This window comes from Triturus cristatus, chromosome 7 (assembly GCF_964204655.1).
Source record: "Triturus cristatus chromosome 7, aTriCri1.1, whole genome shotgun sequence".
NCBI classification, from domain to species: Eukaryota; Metazoa; Chordata; class Amphibia; order Caudata; family Salamandridae; genus Triturus; species Triturus cristatus.
In genome coordinates this window covers 133,950,592-133,964,827 of record NC_140590.1, presented here as the reverse complement: position 1 = coordinate 133,964,827, position 14,236 = coordinate 133,950,592, and the positions used below count along the sequence as shown (strand labels likewise).

At 42.0% G+C, this 14,236-nt stretch overlaps 1 protein-coding gene across 1 annotated transcript in view; it reads right to left on the bottom strand.

The window, feature by feature from the left end:
- LOC146809027 (epithelial membrane protein 1-like) overlaps positions 1-14,236 on the bottom strand; it is a 124,618-nt gene that overhangs the window by 64,473 nt on the left and 45,909 nt on the right. The gene's annotated exons all lie outside the window — the stretch shown is intronic.

Here is a 14,236-nt window from a genome sequence, read left to right as displayed (position 1 = left end):
GGCTGAGCAGCTAGAGGCAGCAGGGCTGGAGTACATGTTATACAATTAAGTAGGGTATAACAGGAGCGCTCTTGGTGCCTCAAAGGATTAAACTGGAACTGTTCTTTAGCAGGGCTATCTGCTAGGAACTGCTTCCAGGGCCGGGGTCACCTAATTTAGAATTAGACCCGAAATGTTTTCGGTTTGAGTAGCTTTATTACACAATTTAGTAGATTGTAAAATACTATGAAGAGCTTATGGTGCCCTACGTAACTTAATTATTACCAAATAATTTATTAATGGTGTTGATCTGATTTGAAATGAGTAATCATAGTGAATAAATGGTGTCTTTCCATGACAACTCATATCTCTTTGGTGCTCTCACAATGGTATAGTGAGAAGCGTCTATTAACAAGCATTGACAAAGCCACTGGTTTGACTTGTGTGCAGCACACGCGCACATTCATACATCACACAACATGTACAGATTGACGAAGATGACACACGCAAATATGCGGAGCTACATACCTACTTATATTCATGTACACACAGACGAGCAGTTGGACAGACAATCTCTTTACACAGACCTACAAGAGCCCATACAAACTACCTGCCATGCACTCACCTATGCACACATACCTCAAGACATGTATTATGCTACGGTATTCCGGGTGTTGTGTGTTACATGCTGATCTAATGTCTTCTCAAATGACTGACTATTACAAGAGTTTGGAAAGGAGGGAACAAGGGAGGCAGTGAGCAAGGGCCCCTATGGATGTAATAGCTTCGAACTATAGTCATAAACCAGCTCTATTTTTTTTCTTTAAACACATTTTTATTGGGGTTTTTGCAGATTATGTGGTACATTTGCAGTTGTGCATCTCTTGCGCAACAGTTTTTTAGGTTCAATAACAATGTATGTTTAAATTATTTCATTGTTGCAATGAAGATATAGCAAATTTCTATTATTCAACTCAGCGTCAACATTCGGCCTCGCCAGTTTTGATGCAACTTTTTATCATAGAGCAAAAAGGAGAAATCGACGCAAAAAGAGTGCTAGTATAGCTTGGGGTGCTGCTCGAAGTGCTAGGGTTATCTGCCTGCCTCTTCGTACCTTGAGCGGGTAGGTGAGTGGATTGGGAAGGCCTAGGATAACATAAGAAGGGAATCTGTGAAGCTGGGTAGAGAAGTGTGTGTCTATTTCTCTTAGAATTCCCTCCCAGAAGTGTGCCAATTTTGGGCAGTCCCAAAGTATGTGCGTAAGTGTGCCATCCTCTGTGAGACATCTCCAACGCCTGCTATCCTGTGCGGGGTCTATCTTATGTAAACGAGTTGGGGTTAGATACCAATAAGAAACTATTTTCACTGCGCTTTCAGTGCTTGAAGTGTTGGGGGCTGATCGTCGAGCTCTGTAATTAATGGCTCTCCACTCCTTCTGGGTCAATTCTCTACCCAGCTCCCGCTCCCAGCATTGTGCAGCTGCCGATATAATCGGAGACTAATCGCTTATCTGAGGTTCTACTAAGAAGCCAGTTCTCAAAGATGGTTAGATGCCTTTGTGCTGCTTCTCTAATTCCTTGGGTCATAACCCAATGTCTAATTTGTGTGTAGTGAAATCTTTCTTCCTCTGGGAGGATGTCGTCTGCTCTCAGGGAACTGAATGGGATGGGACCATCTATGTCAAATAGATGGCCTATCGATCCGCGCTCGGGTTTTTGCAAGGCCTCAAATTCCCTGTGCTTCAGTCCTGGTGTGAAAGACGGGTTCTCCACTATAGGGGTCAGGGGAGACGGATACGATGTAAGGCCCTTCTTCATCCCTACTGAGTCCTAAACCTTGAGAGTAGGGGCAGTGATAGCTGAGTGATAGAGGCTGGGCGCACGACTGGCCTTGTCTAAGAAGGGGGTCTTCCACATTGAGGAGCCCGCTAATGTCCCACCCATAAACAGCCGTGTTTTCTCTGACTCCGGCCGGGTCCATTCAACCAAGAATCTAAGGGGCATATTTACAACGAGGCGATAATAAATTATCGCCGCTTTAGCTGACGTTTTCGGCCGAAAAGCGGCGATAATTTTATCGCTATATTAGCAAGGTCGCGCTAATGCGTGAAACCTTGCTTTAGCGTGGGGATTTCTAACGCCCGGCTTTGCATCTCTAATGAGATGCAAAGTGGGCGTTCCTGACCTGACATGATAGGAGAAATGTCGCTAAGCGACATTTCTCCTATCATCAAGCCCCACGCTATGAAGCATAGCGTCAGGAAAAGAAGCGATAACACCTGTTATCGCTACTTTGCTAACACCTGCTTCAGGACTGACTTAGCCATGATATCCTATGGAAGGAGGATATCATGGCTAAGTTTGTGAGTCCATATCAACAAGGTAACGTGAGATTATCGCTGGGTTTCCAGCGATAATTTCACGTTAGCCAGTTAGCGTGAGGATTTTTATCGCTATTGAGATAAGCGTTGCTAATAGCACGCTATCTCAGCGATAAAAATCCGCGCTAGCCGGCGATAATTATCCTTGCGCTAAATGCGCTTTGCGATAATTATCGCCGGTTGTTGTAAATATGCCCCTAAGCTGGGCTGCCAGGAAGTAGGTGACTATAGCTGGGATTCCAGGGCCTCCCTCTCCAGGCTCTCTAACACTGATCTCCCTTCGCATTTGAGGCTTTTGTTTGCTCATTCAAAGGAGTGGGAAACTTGCTGCCATTCTAGGAGCACTCCCGGCGGAGGCCAAAGAGGTAGGATCAAGAAGATATACAATATTCTCGGCAAAGCTGTCATTTTCAGGGCTGCGATCCGCCCCAGTCATGACAGTGTATATGGGTGCCATCTGGCCAGGTCTGCTTTCGCTTTACTCACTGTTTTTTGAGCCAGCCAGTTCCACAGGACCTCGCTGTTTCCTGTATATTCATATTCAGTAAATATTCACTGTATTGTTCATGTACCACATGATAAATGATTTGTATTAATGAAATTATAGATTTGATGTGTTTAGCGTTATTACTATGCAATAATATTGTTTTACTATGCTTAGAATATTAATCATATAATTGTATTAACTGTTTTTTATACTGTGGACCGATAAAATTGAATTGTGATTTTTGTCTTACAATTTTGTGACATGATTTGTTTTATAGACTAGTCATATAAGTAATAAACAACACAAAGATATTCTCTTTTTTAACAAAATGAATGGCTTTTTTTGTTGAGGTTTGAAAGCAATTGCCTTGTGTTCACCCATTAATGCATTTTATTTGTAGTTTCTAAGGGCTATATTGTATACAGATATAGCGGACCTATTAGTATATTCTCTGTTGAGGGAACAGATATAATAACCTGTCTTTGTTCAACATTACAGGTGCATATTTAGGCATTTTTTGTGGATTTAATAAAAAATACATTTTATCTTCTCAAGAAAAGGGAGTACTCCTTGTTCTTGGTTTATATACCCTGTCCGTTTTCTGTATAAAAGCGTAACTCTCTTGCGATTGTACTATATCTATTGTACGCGCTGCCTGCTGCACCTCCCTAGTGCCCAAAATTGACCAACCGTACGTATGATTTGTGTGCATGTGAATAAAATGTATAGTCTCTCATCTCAGGGTGGGACTCTCGCCAAAGGACTCTCATTCCTACTTTCTGTAACCACCGTGCACCTCCTTCACTGATGGCCATGTCCCTCCCTGCCTCTGTGTCGAGCAATCTAGGTCATTATTAAATACCAAGTTCAGGTCCCCTCCTAGCAACATCCAGTTATCCTGAGTCTTCAACACCTCCCTCATTGCATCCTGTATGAATAGATCTTGCCTTTCGTTAGGAGCGTACATGTTTGTGCCGATGTGAATGCGGTACCCCCGGAGGCGACCCTGATCTCTTCTACTTTTGCTCCTACTTTCCCTTTAAAAGACCGAGAGAGCAGTGTGGCTACCCTTGCGGCCTTCTGAGTTAGGGAGGAGAAAAATTGTTGTGGAAAAGCTCTACTCTTAAGTCTATCCCAGTCCCCATGCAGTAAATGTGTTTCCTGTAGGAGGCATATGTCTATTTTCGTGTTTTCGCGGTAAAAAAGGATCGCCTTCCTCTATCGGGTTATTCAGCCCTTTAACATTGAGTGTAATGACCCATAGAGTTTGTGAATCTGTCATCACATATGTATATACTTGGAGAGAGTCTTGTACCCCGAAAAGCAAGCCCGTGTCTTCTGCCCAAGAAGGTATATTCGGACTGAAATGTAGGAGTGTAAAAAAACTATTTAGCAGGCATCCGAAAACAACCCCCAAAACTAAACCCATTGTAAACCAAAGTCTCTGGGTTGGGAACAGCAGTTGGTTTGCCATCCCCTTACCAGCAAGAAAGTCTATGACTTGGGGGTGATGTGGTACATCATATTTTTCTCTGCTCCATCCCAGCAACACCCCCCACCCACCTGTTCTGTTTTCTGTGTCAGCTCAGGCCAGATCGTTGCTACTCGTTTCCTCTGTCAGCTTGGCCAGGAGCGCCTTCCTTTCAGTTGCCATCATTTCGGGGTCTGGACCAGATCCTTTGCTTTCCATTGGTATTTTCTTACATCCCTCTCTGTTGTCTTGCCTTCGGAAGTTGAGGGAGACATTCGTCCGGGGATTGTCTTGAAGTTCTATTTGTAAGTGATCTGTTGCTTCTGAGAGGGAACCTATCTGTTGGATTTGGCCCTGATACTTGAAAATTAGATGGAAGGGGTGGCCCCAAGAATAAGGCACTTTCTGGTTGCGGAGAAAGCTAGTGAATGGCCGGAACTCCTGTCGGTTCGAGAGAATTGAGACTGCAAGATCTTGATACAAATGGATTATATGTCCTTGGAATTGAATATCGGGTTGCTCACGGGGCCTTTTTCAGGATTGCTTTTTTGAGTTGAAAGTTATGTACACATGTTGGAATGTCCAGAGTCCTTGCTCTCCCTGATCTCCAGCTCAACCACTCTGTGGGTTCTGTCTAAGTGAATGGGCGTTGCCGTAGACCCTCCGAAGATATGTGTAAATAGCTCAACAACATATGTTTCAATATTGTCCCCTTCTGTGACCCTAGGGGCTCTGCTGATGCGAATGTTGTTTCTCCGAGAGCGATTTTCTAAATCCTCCGCATGAACTTGGATGTCCAATTGTTGTTCTGATAACCTGATTATTTCTTGCTGCAGGTGTTGGATCTCTTCATCCTGTGAAGTGCCCTGCTTCTCGAAGGTGTCCACTCTCTGACCAAAGTCCATCACCTCTTTGCGGAACATCTGTATTTCGCTTGTTAAGTCCCGCTTGCCCGCTAGTAGTTCTTCCTTGAGCCCTCTATACATCATATCTTGCGCCCTGTTTTGATGCTCTGTTGTGGTTTGTGAGGAGACAGGTGTGCCACGGAGCGCTATGAGAGGGACCATATTCCTCCAGTTCTCTGTAGAACCTCGGATAGACTTAGCCTTGCGAGGGGTCTTCCTGGGAGACTGTTGTTGTCCACAAACCAATACACAGAGACTCACCGATAGTCAACAAACCTACAGTGTTATGGACTGAATACAGACGGCACACAAATGTGCACATACAGAGGGACAGGGCGTTTGCCCACTGTGCCCTCTAATGGTTCTGTTTGCATTTGAACTCCTGTCTGCAGCACTACACTGGACTACCGATATTAATGTGTTAAACCTGACATCCTTGGCATGGTATTCCCCAAACATTTTGCTTTCCCTCCCTAATTTTTACTCAACTCATTTTTGTTGGCATTAGGACTGTGCATTTTACCTCTGCTAACCAATACTAAAGTGCTTGTGATCTCTCTTTAAAACACGGTAACTCTGGTTTACACCTAATTGGCATATTTAATTAATCTGTAAGTCCCTAGTAAATGGTTCTCAGTGTACCCTGGGCCTGTATATTACATGCTACAAGTGGGCAGCAGCATTTATTGTGCCGCCCACTAAAATAGCAATACAAAACATGTCTCAGGCCTGCCACTGCAGCCTGTAGTGCAGCTGCCATTTCGACCTGGCAAAACAAACCTTTTACCAGGTTCAAATCTTCTTTTTTTAAACTTATAAGTCACCCTTAAGGAAGGCCTTATTCGCCCATAGAGTAGAGTGCATGGTATTCAAAAAGTAGGCATGTGTGTTTAAGTTTGACATGTCCTGGCAGTAAAATAACCCCTAAAGTTGTTTTTCACTGTTGTAAGGTCTGTCTCTCCCGTGGACTAACTCTGGATTACCTTGTTGCATTTACAAAGTGCTATTTAGTTAGAGATTTGCTGTCTTAATTCAATGAATTCAAATAAATTGTGGTTTAAACTCCTCTTTAATCATATGGTTGGATTTTAAATTACAATTTTGAAGAAGCCACGTTTAGCAAGTTGAGGCTTTCTAGTCAAAAACCAACTTAGCTTTTCCTCTAGTGTACTAGGTTACAAGACTGTGAATACATTTGCTATTGGGGTTTGGATATTGCTTCCAGACAGTGAGACAAAGGAAACCTAGGTGTGAGAGGAGAGGGTCTTCCTGACAGGATGACTGGGGAGGAGCTGTACCCTGCCCTGAGAGCATTCCAAAGGGTCCTGCCTGCCGCACAAACAAAGCAACATGACACCAGGCCTGTCTTGCCTTTTGTCACCCTAGACAGTATGAAGCCAGAACTACGGGAAGGGGAAGAGTGCACCAGAACCAGTTTTGAGTGGTAGATCAAGGACTTTCCCCCACACAAAGGCTGGCACTAGGTATAAGCAAGCACTAAAAATTCAATCAGTCTCTCATTTGTTTGAGTTAGAGCTACTGGCATTGTAAATGACAATGTCTTTTACATATGTGTTATGCAGTGTATGTATGTGGTGTGTAGTGGAATTTTGTGGGTTTGATTGAATTAAAAAGTTGAGTGATTGGGTGGCGTGGTATTGTGTGGTGTTGAGTGGATTTGTGTAGTGGAATCATGTGGCATGGTGTGCTGTGGAATTACGTGGATAGTAATTATGTGGTATTGAGTGCACTAGAATTATGTGGAGTGGGACTGTGTGTTTTGGAGTGTATTTATGTAGAATTATATTTTGTGTTGTGGAGTAGTATGTAGTGGAGTTATGTGGTGTGCTGTTGAATTTTGTGGCACGATTTGGAATTGTGTGGTGTGGGTTGGATGTATGTGTTGTGTTGTGTAATTGTTTTGTTGAGTTGAATTATGTGGTTTGGTGTTGAATTATGTGTTGTGGATTGGATAATGTGTGGAGTTGAATTGTGTGGCGTGGAACTGTGTGGATAGCTTTGCATTTTTGCTGATGAAAAAGAACAAATAGGAAGGAGGTTAGCTCCAGATCTGTGTGTTTGGGTATTAACAAAAAAGAAAAAGTGTGTTAGAGCTATTGGCGATGTAAATGTCTCTTATCTATGTGTTATGGATTGGAGTAGATGTATGTGGTGTTTAGTGGAACTATGTGGGTTGTATTGGAATTAATTGTGGCATTTGTGTGGCAAGGAAGTGTGTGGTGTGGAGTGGATTTGTGTAGTGTAATTATGTGACATGGTGAGCAGTTGTATTATGTGGATAGTAATTCTGTATTTTTGAGTGTATTGAACTATGTGGAGTGGAATTGTGTGTAATGGAGTGTGTGTAATGGGGTGCAAATATGCGGAATTGTATTTTGATTAAGTGGAGTGTTATGTAGTGGAGTTTATTTTGTGGTATGACATTGAATTATGTGTTGTAAATTGGATATATGTGGTGTGTAGTTGAATTGTGTTATGGAGTGGAATAGTGTGGTTTAGTGTTGAATTAAGTGGTGTGGAATAGATTTGTATGGAGTTGAATAGTGTGGCATGGAAGAGTATAGTGTTTAGTGAAATTATGTTGAGTGGCATTATGTAGCATGGTGTGGAGGTTATTTATGTGGATTATTGCTATGTGGCATAGAGTGGATTTATGTAGGGTGTATTTATGTGGTATGAATGTGAAAACCCAGATAAAACATACAAATGTAGTAATGCAGCATTATTGTACAGAGGATAGATCGGTTTATTTATCCGGCACAATAATGGTGTGAAAAACATTCAAATCCTACTGCAATTTAGGCAAAAGTCACAGAACTATGCCTTATATGTAGTTGCCACAAATATAGTTAACACAGCATACGTGTCAAACATCAAAGTAAGAACAAAGCTTTTTGAACTAATGTTACAATATAGCTCAGATTACAACAGCTGCTGCCAGCAATGATATTACAGTGTGGGGTGTTACAGTAGGTTTTAAAGTAAGGACAAGGAGAGTTAGAGGTATTGGCATTGTAAATGCAAATGTCTTTTACCTAAGTGTTATGGACTGTGGTGGATGTATGTGGTGTGTAGTGTAATTATGCTTTTTGCTTTGGAATTGTTAGGTGTGGAATTGTGGATTGGATTTGTGTAGTGGTAATTTGTGGCATGGCGTGCAGTTGAATTTTGTGGATAGTAATTATAGTCTATTCAAGTGTATTGGAGGTATATTTGGTGGATTGTGTGGTAAGGGGTGTAATTATGTGAAATGTTATTTTGTGCTGAGGAGTGTTATGTAGTGGAGTTGAAATATGTGGTGTTTTGTAGAATTGTGTGGTATTCTGTGATTATGTGGTGTGTTTTGGATGTATGTTGTGTGTTATGTAGTTTTGCTGTTGATTAGAATTATGTGGGTTATTGTTAAATTATATGGTGTGGAATAAATGTGTTGAGTTGAACTGTGAGGCGTGGAGCGAAATTATGCTGATAAATTTCTGGGGCATGGTGCTGAGTGTGTCATGTGGCCCATAGGGAAATTGTTGTCTTCACTAACTTAGCATGGGCACGCTGCAGTTTGCCTGCTGCTTTGCGCACATTACTATACGTCTTTATTGTTTGCAAACATTTCTATGGCTGCTTTCACATGAGAATTCATCACTGTGTTCACTCTCTGCATGTTCCTGGGATTTAGACTGTACACAATGTGCAAGGTCGAACAACAATGCCCCTTGTTATTATGTTCTGACCAGGACTCAGCCCCTAGACAAAACATACTGATGCAGCTGTTGTTTGGACAATGTACTTTGGTTTTTAGTGGGACACAGGAATAGGTGACACACACTTGCAGAGGGACCTTTCCAGGGAGAAGAGCGAGACAGCACCTATGATGTAGATCTACCTTCTATAGGTTAAGGTATGTGGTCTGCTGACAGAGCCCAGAGATCTTCTAATATATAATAATACTATTTTGTAGCAAGGAGAGGGAGGTTAATCTCTATTGTCTTTCCATGATGACATCTCCCTTCATGATTTATGGACTAGCTGCTATGCTGATTGTATTTGTATTATGTATTTTCCTGCTTGTTGTAGCACATATACTGCATGTTAGGGCACGTTAGTTAAAATAAATATTTTCAACTGTTTCGTTTCTCTGTCAGATCTTATTGTGGACAAGTACAAGAGTGAAAGCAAAAGGGTGTGTCTTGTTACAGCGATTCCTGAGAGATCTGTGAGTGTAGTGTTCTGGGGTGTCTAATCATTTGTTTGTCTGTGAGTGAGTAGGAGAGCAAGTGAGACACTATAGCTAGTCGGTCCTGGGCTCAGTCTCTATACACCATGGTCCTATAATCCTGCGCATAGTTCTGTGTTTGTGCAGAATCCCTGCAACAAGTGTTTTTATGTGGATTGTTACTATGTGGTATAGTTTACCTTTTATGTGGTGTGCAATTATGTGGTAGTGAGTAGAGTGTTATTATGTGGAGTTGAATTATGTAGAGCAGAGTGGTATTATATGGAATGTAAATATACTGGGTGGTGTTGATCTGTGTATTGGTGAATTATGTGGTATTTTATTGTGTGGTATTAGGTGTTAAACTAAACATCCAAGTATGCTATATGGTACCCAGGTGGGTGGAGTAGAAAACAAATCAAACTGGTTCCCCTGTTATATTTATGAAGTATAATTTCATCCTAAAATGCTAACAGTTTGAATAAAAAAACAGTTTAAAACAAGAATAATCTCTCTCACTCACAAAAAGTCCTTAATGCTACAACAGTTATGGGGAGGCACAAATGGAGAAAACACAGTATTTAGATTTTCTGTGGCGACTGCCATAAAGATTAGATGGCTTGACCTAGGCCCCATAAATGCACCATTAGAAGGCAAGAATGCAGACAAGGTAAACAAGGCAATGGGGGGCTGCAAAGGATGGGCGCTCGAGGAGCAGTCTTTAATAAACACAATCTCTAGTTACAACACAACATATTGGTTGTATAATGTTAGCATCATTGATTATAATGTTAATGCAGAGGAACTCATAATACTGTTGTGAGGGCAGTATCTTTCATATATTTCGACAGTAAATGTTTTTTTACTTACAGTTTTTAGTGTCACGTTTATTATTACATATTTAACAAGAAACCAGAAACGCCCATATTAAAACTTCTAATAATAGAAAACTAAGAGGAACTGAAAATTTGCAGCACCTCAACACCATTAAATATAATAAAGCACTATAACATTATCCAAGTTACTGTTGAAAAGAATGTTTTTTAAAACAAATTGAAGGGGCGAAATGAGCTGAAGTCAGAATCCAAATCACCATGGGCCCGATTCACAGAACTAATTTAAGACAAAATCCTAAACTTACTACTTTTGGTATTCACAGAAGTTAGGATTTTGTCTTAAGTTTGTCTTAAGACAAACTTAAGACAGACTTAAGACAAACTTAAGACAGACTTAAGACAGACTTAAGACAGACTTAAGACAGACATAAGACAGACTTAAGACATACTTAAGACAGGCTTAAGACAGACTTAAGACAGACTTAAGACAAACTTAAGACAGACTTGAGACAGGCTTAAGACAGACTTAAGACAGACTTAAGACAGACTTAAGTTAGAATTTTGTCTTAAGTCTGTCTTAAGTCTGTCTTAAGTCTGTCTTAAGTTTGTCTTAACTTTGTCTTAAGTTTGTCTTAAGTCTGTCTTAAGTTTGTCTTAAGTTTGTCTTAGATCTGTCTTAAGTCTGTCTTAAGTTTGTCTTAAGACAAACTTAAGACAAAATCCTAACTTCTGTGAATACCAAAAGTAGTAAGTTTAGGATTTTGGCTTAAGTTTGTCTTAAGACAAACTTAAGACGAACTTAAGACAGACTTAAGACAGACTTAAGACAGACTTAAGACAAACTTAAGACAGACTTAAGACAGACTTAAGACAGACATAAGTTAGGATTTTGTCTTAAGTTTGTCTTAAGTTTGCCTTAAGTCTGTCTTAAGTCTGTCTTAAGTCTGTCTTAAGTTTGTCTTAACTTTGTCTTAAGTTTGTCTTAAGTCTGTCTTAAGTTTGTCTTAAGTCAAACTTAGGACAAAATCCTAACTTCTGTGAATACCAAAAGTAGTAAGTTTAGGATTTTGTCTTAAGTTAGTTCTGTGAATCGGGCCCTTAGTTAACATGTTTTGGTAGTTTAAAAAAACAACACCTTTGACTCTCTCCAATGCACTACTCTGTATCACCCTTTACCTCTCTCAATATATCCTCTACCTCCACTCTCTGGCCTCATTCTATTATTATGATCCCCAAAATAAACCTTTCTAGACTCTTCCCCCCTCTATCCTTTCTTGGCTCACCCAAAACCTTATTTTACTACTATGATTTCCAAGCAACCCTTTCTAAATTCTTCCCTCGTGTGTCCCTCCTTTGACTCATTCCTAACCTAATTTTACTACTGTGATTTCCCAAATTCCTTTCTAGAGATTGTTCCCTCCTCCATCTTTCGTTTTACTCATCTCAAACCTCTTCTTACTACTATGATCTCCCAAATAACACTTTCTATACTCTTCCCTCTTCTATCCCTCCATTATCCTATTCAATCCAACTAATAGACTTGAGTTTCCACCACTCAAATTAACTCATATTTCCCTAAACTAACCCACCACTAATCCTTTTTGGGTTCCACAGTAGAGTGCTAGTTGCTGAAAAGTGCTTTGACTCAGCAGCAGAGGTAGTAAGTGCTATAGAAATACAATTTAAAATTACAATTAAAATGTATCTACCCCACACCAGCAAGGTGATACCGATCACCTGGCACAGAATATTGACATGTACCTACTCCACTCCAGCAAGCTAAAAAATGCTGTGTGTGTGGGACATGAGTACATATGCGAGTAGGTGTTCTAACTTTGTACCAAAGTTTCTCTTTATTTCTCTGTTGTCTATTGGCCATCATTAGTGGCATTAAATTGAAAAGAACCTAAAATTGAAGCTTCCCCTGCCAACTTTGACTCCACAACATGTTGAAACTTAGGAACTATTTGCCAACTTAACCTCACATAAAATGTATTAGTTTATGCCCGGCGGGAAAATAAGGGGCTTATCTGGCTAGAACAAAAACACACTGCGTATGCGTTCTCTCTCCTGTCAATTTCAGGTACATAAGGACTGATAAGTTGCTCAATAGTAAACCGTGTAAAACATTTGAAAAAAGTTTCTTGTGCTGACCAGAACAGAACACTTTTTAGATTAAAGTTAAAAATTCTTGTGTGTGAGAAGTTGGCCTGGTATATGATGTTCACTAGTTAAAGTGACCACCTTGTACCATGCCAAGCAACCCTTATGGTGTGGTTGTAAGTCAACCTTTTCGGACTAGCTGCCCTAGTGGTAGCGTAGGCTAAGCAGTCTTTGAGGCTAAACTCGTGAAGCGTGTTAAGCAGGCTGTTTTACCAAATGTAACCCCCTTTTATACTAATGAAAGGACACCACACAGATATATATTGAAAATATATATGTATTTATTTCTCAAAGTATCCCCTAGACTCTTTATGAGCACAGGAGCACAAATCGTTAAACAAGAATATGTTAGAATACACAGAAGTTGCACTTTATATGGATAGGCCCTGGTGGCCGCTCAAACCATATACTAAAATAGTGGTATAAGTACCACGAACAGAAAAGGGAAAAGGCCTAGGGCCTCTAGAATCGCTGGGCCTACAAGGATCTAACTTTAGTTAGTGACCAGGAGGTCCACGGGTTGTGTGTGCAGAGCAAATAGTCACACGCGAGCTCCCATAGGTTTTCAATGGGTGCGTAAAAGTTACAAAGTTACTGCAAAAAGGGTCTTCCGGATGGACTATGAACTCAAGATTGGAAACACAGACACTAGAGATGATACTCTACACTTGGGCACCGGAGTGCCAGCTTTACCTCACCCACAGGAAGCGGGTGCATAGGTCTCGAAGTGCGTCGGGTTTCTTCTATCTGTTCAATGGAGCCTGTAGTCAAAGATGCTGCAGGCGATCGGTCCGGAAGAGATGCGGTGGATCCCAGAGCGGATCGGAGTTGTAGAAGACCTGTAAGCAGAGGGGACAGTGTTCACAGTCACTAGCCAGTGACCAGCGTGGCACCCGGTGGGTACCAGGCGATGTCGGGTGCAAACAGGAAGAAAGGTGTAGCTTGTCTCAGCAGCCACGTGGTCCCTGAAGGTCGACGACGTCCAGGAGTCGGTTCACGAGCTGTCCCACGCAGGCTCTCGCTGTCGGCGGTGTCGGCGACTTGATCGAAGCAAACAAGCCTTGGCAAAAGCAATTGTTGTGGAAAACGAAATAAGCTGATGGTTCTGACCAGCAATGTCAGAGGGACTGCTCCTTTGGAGGGGAGCAAGGGCCAGTCTGGAGCAACCAGACCAGTGGTGTAGTTCTTGAAGTTCGTCGCCAAGATGGCCACTAGCCAGCAACCGGTTAGGCGCGTCGAGTGGCAAAATGCAGAAGGGCCCCACGCAGATCGTGGAGATGCTGGAGGCCTCACCTTTGGTGCAGATGCTGCTCGGGTGTTGGGCTTCTCAGATCCCAAAGCACAACTTGGAGGGAGCCTCGGTTGTTGCGCTTGCAGCTTGTCGTGGTCTTTTCAAGATGGCTGGCTCCACGTGTCTCGGTGCCTCCACGGGTTCCTCTTTTTCAGGGACTGTGGATCGGGCGGTGAGAGGTCTGGAGGTCCAGGTCTTGTCAGTCTCTGGGCTCGGGCTCCGGCGGGAGGCGGCGGCAAAGCAGACGTTGATTCGCTGGATGGTGCTTGCGTTAGCAAGGTGGTCACTCCCTGACCACAGGGGAGATTGGCTTCAGTCCTCTGTGCGGCAGAGCGTCGAAGTTCCTGTCTTCTTCTTGTAGTTAAGTTGATTCCAGGATGTCTGAAGTCTTAGGACACAGCTCCTACCTTTAAGCGGATTCTAGGGTCCGGACTACCTGCTAGGTCCCTCCCTAAGGGTGGGACCAGGAAGGGGGGTGGTTACACCCCCAATC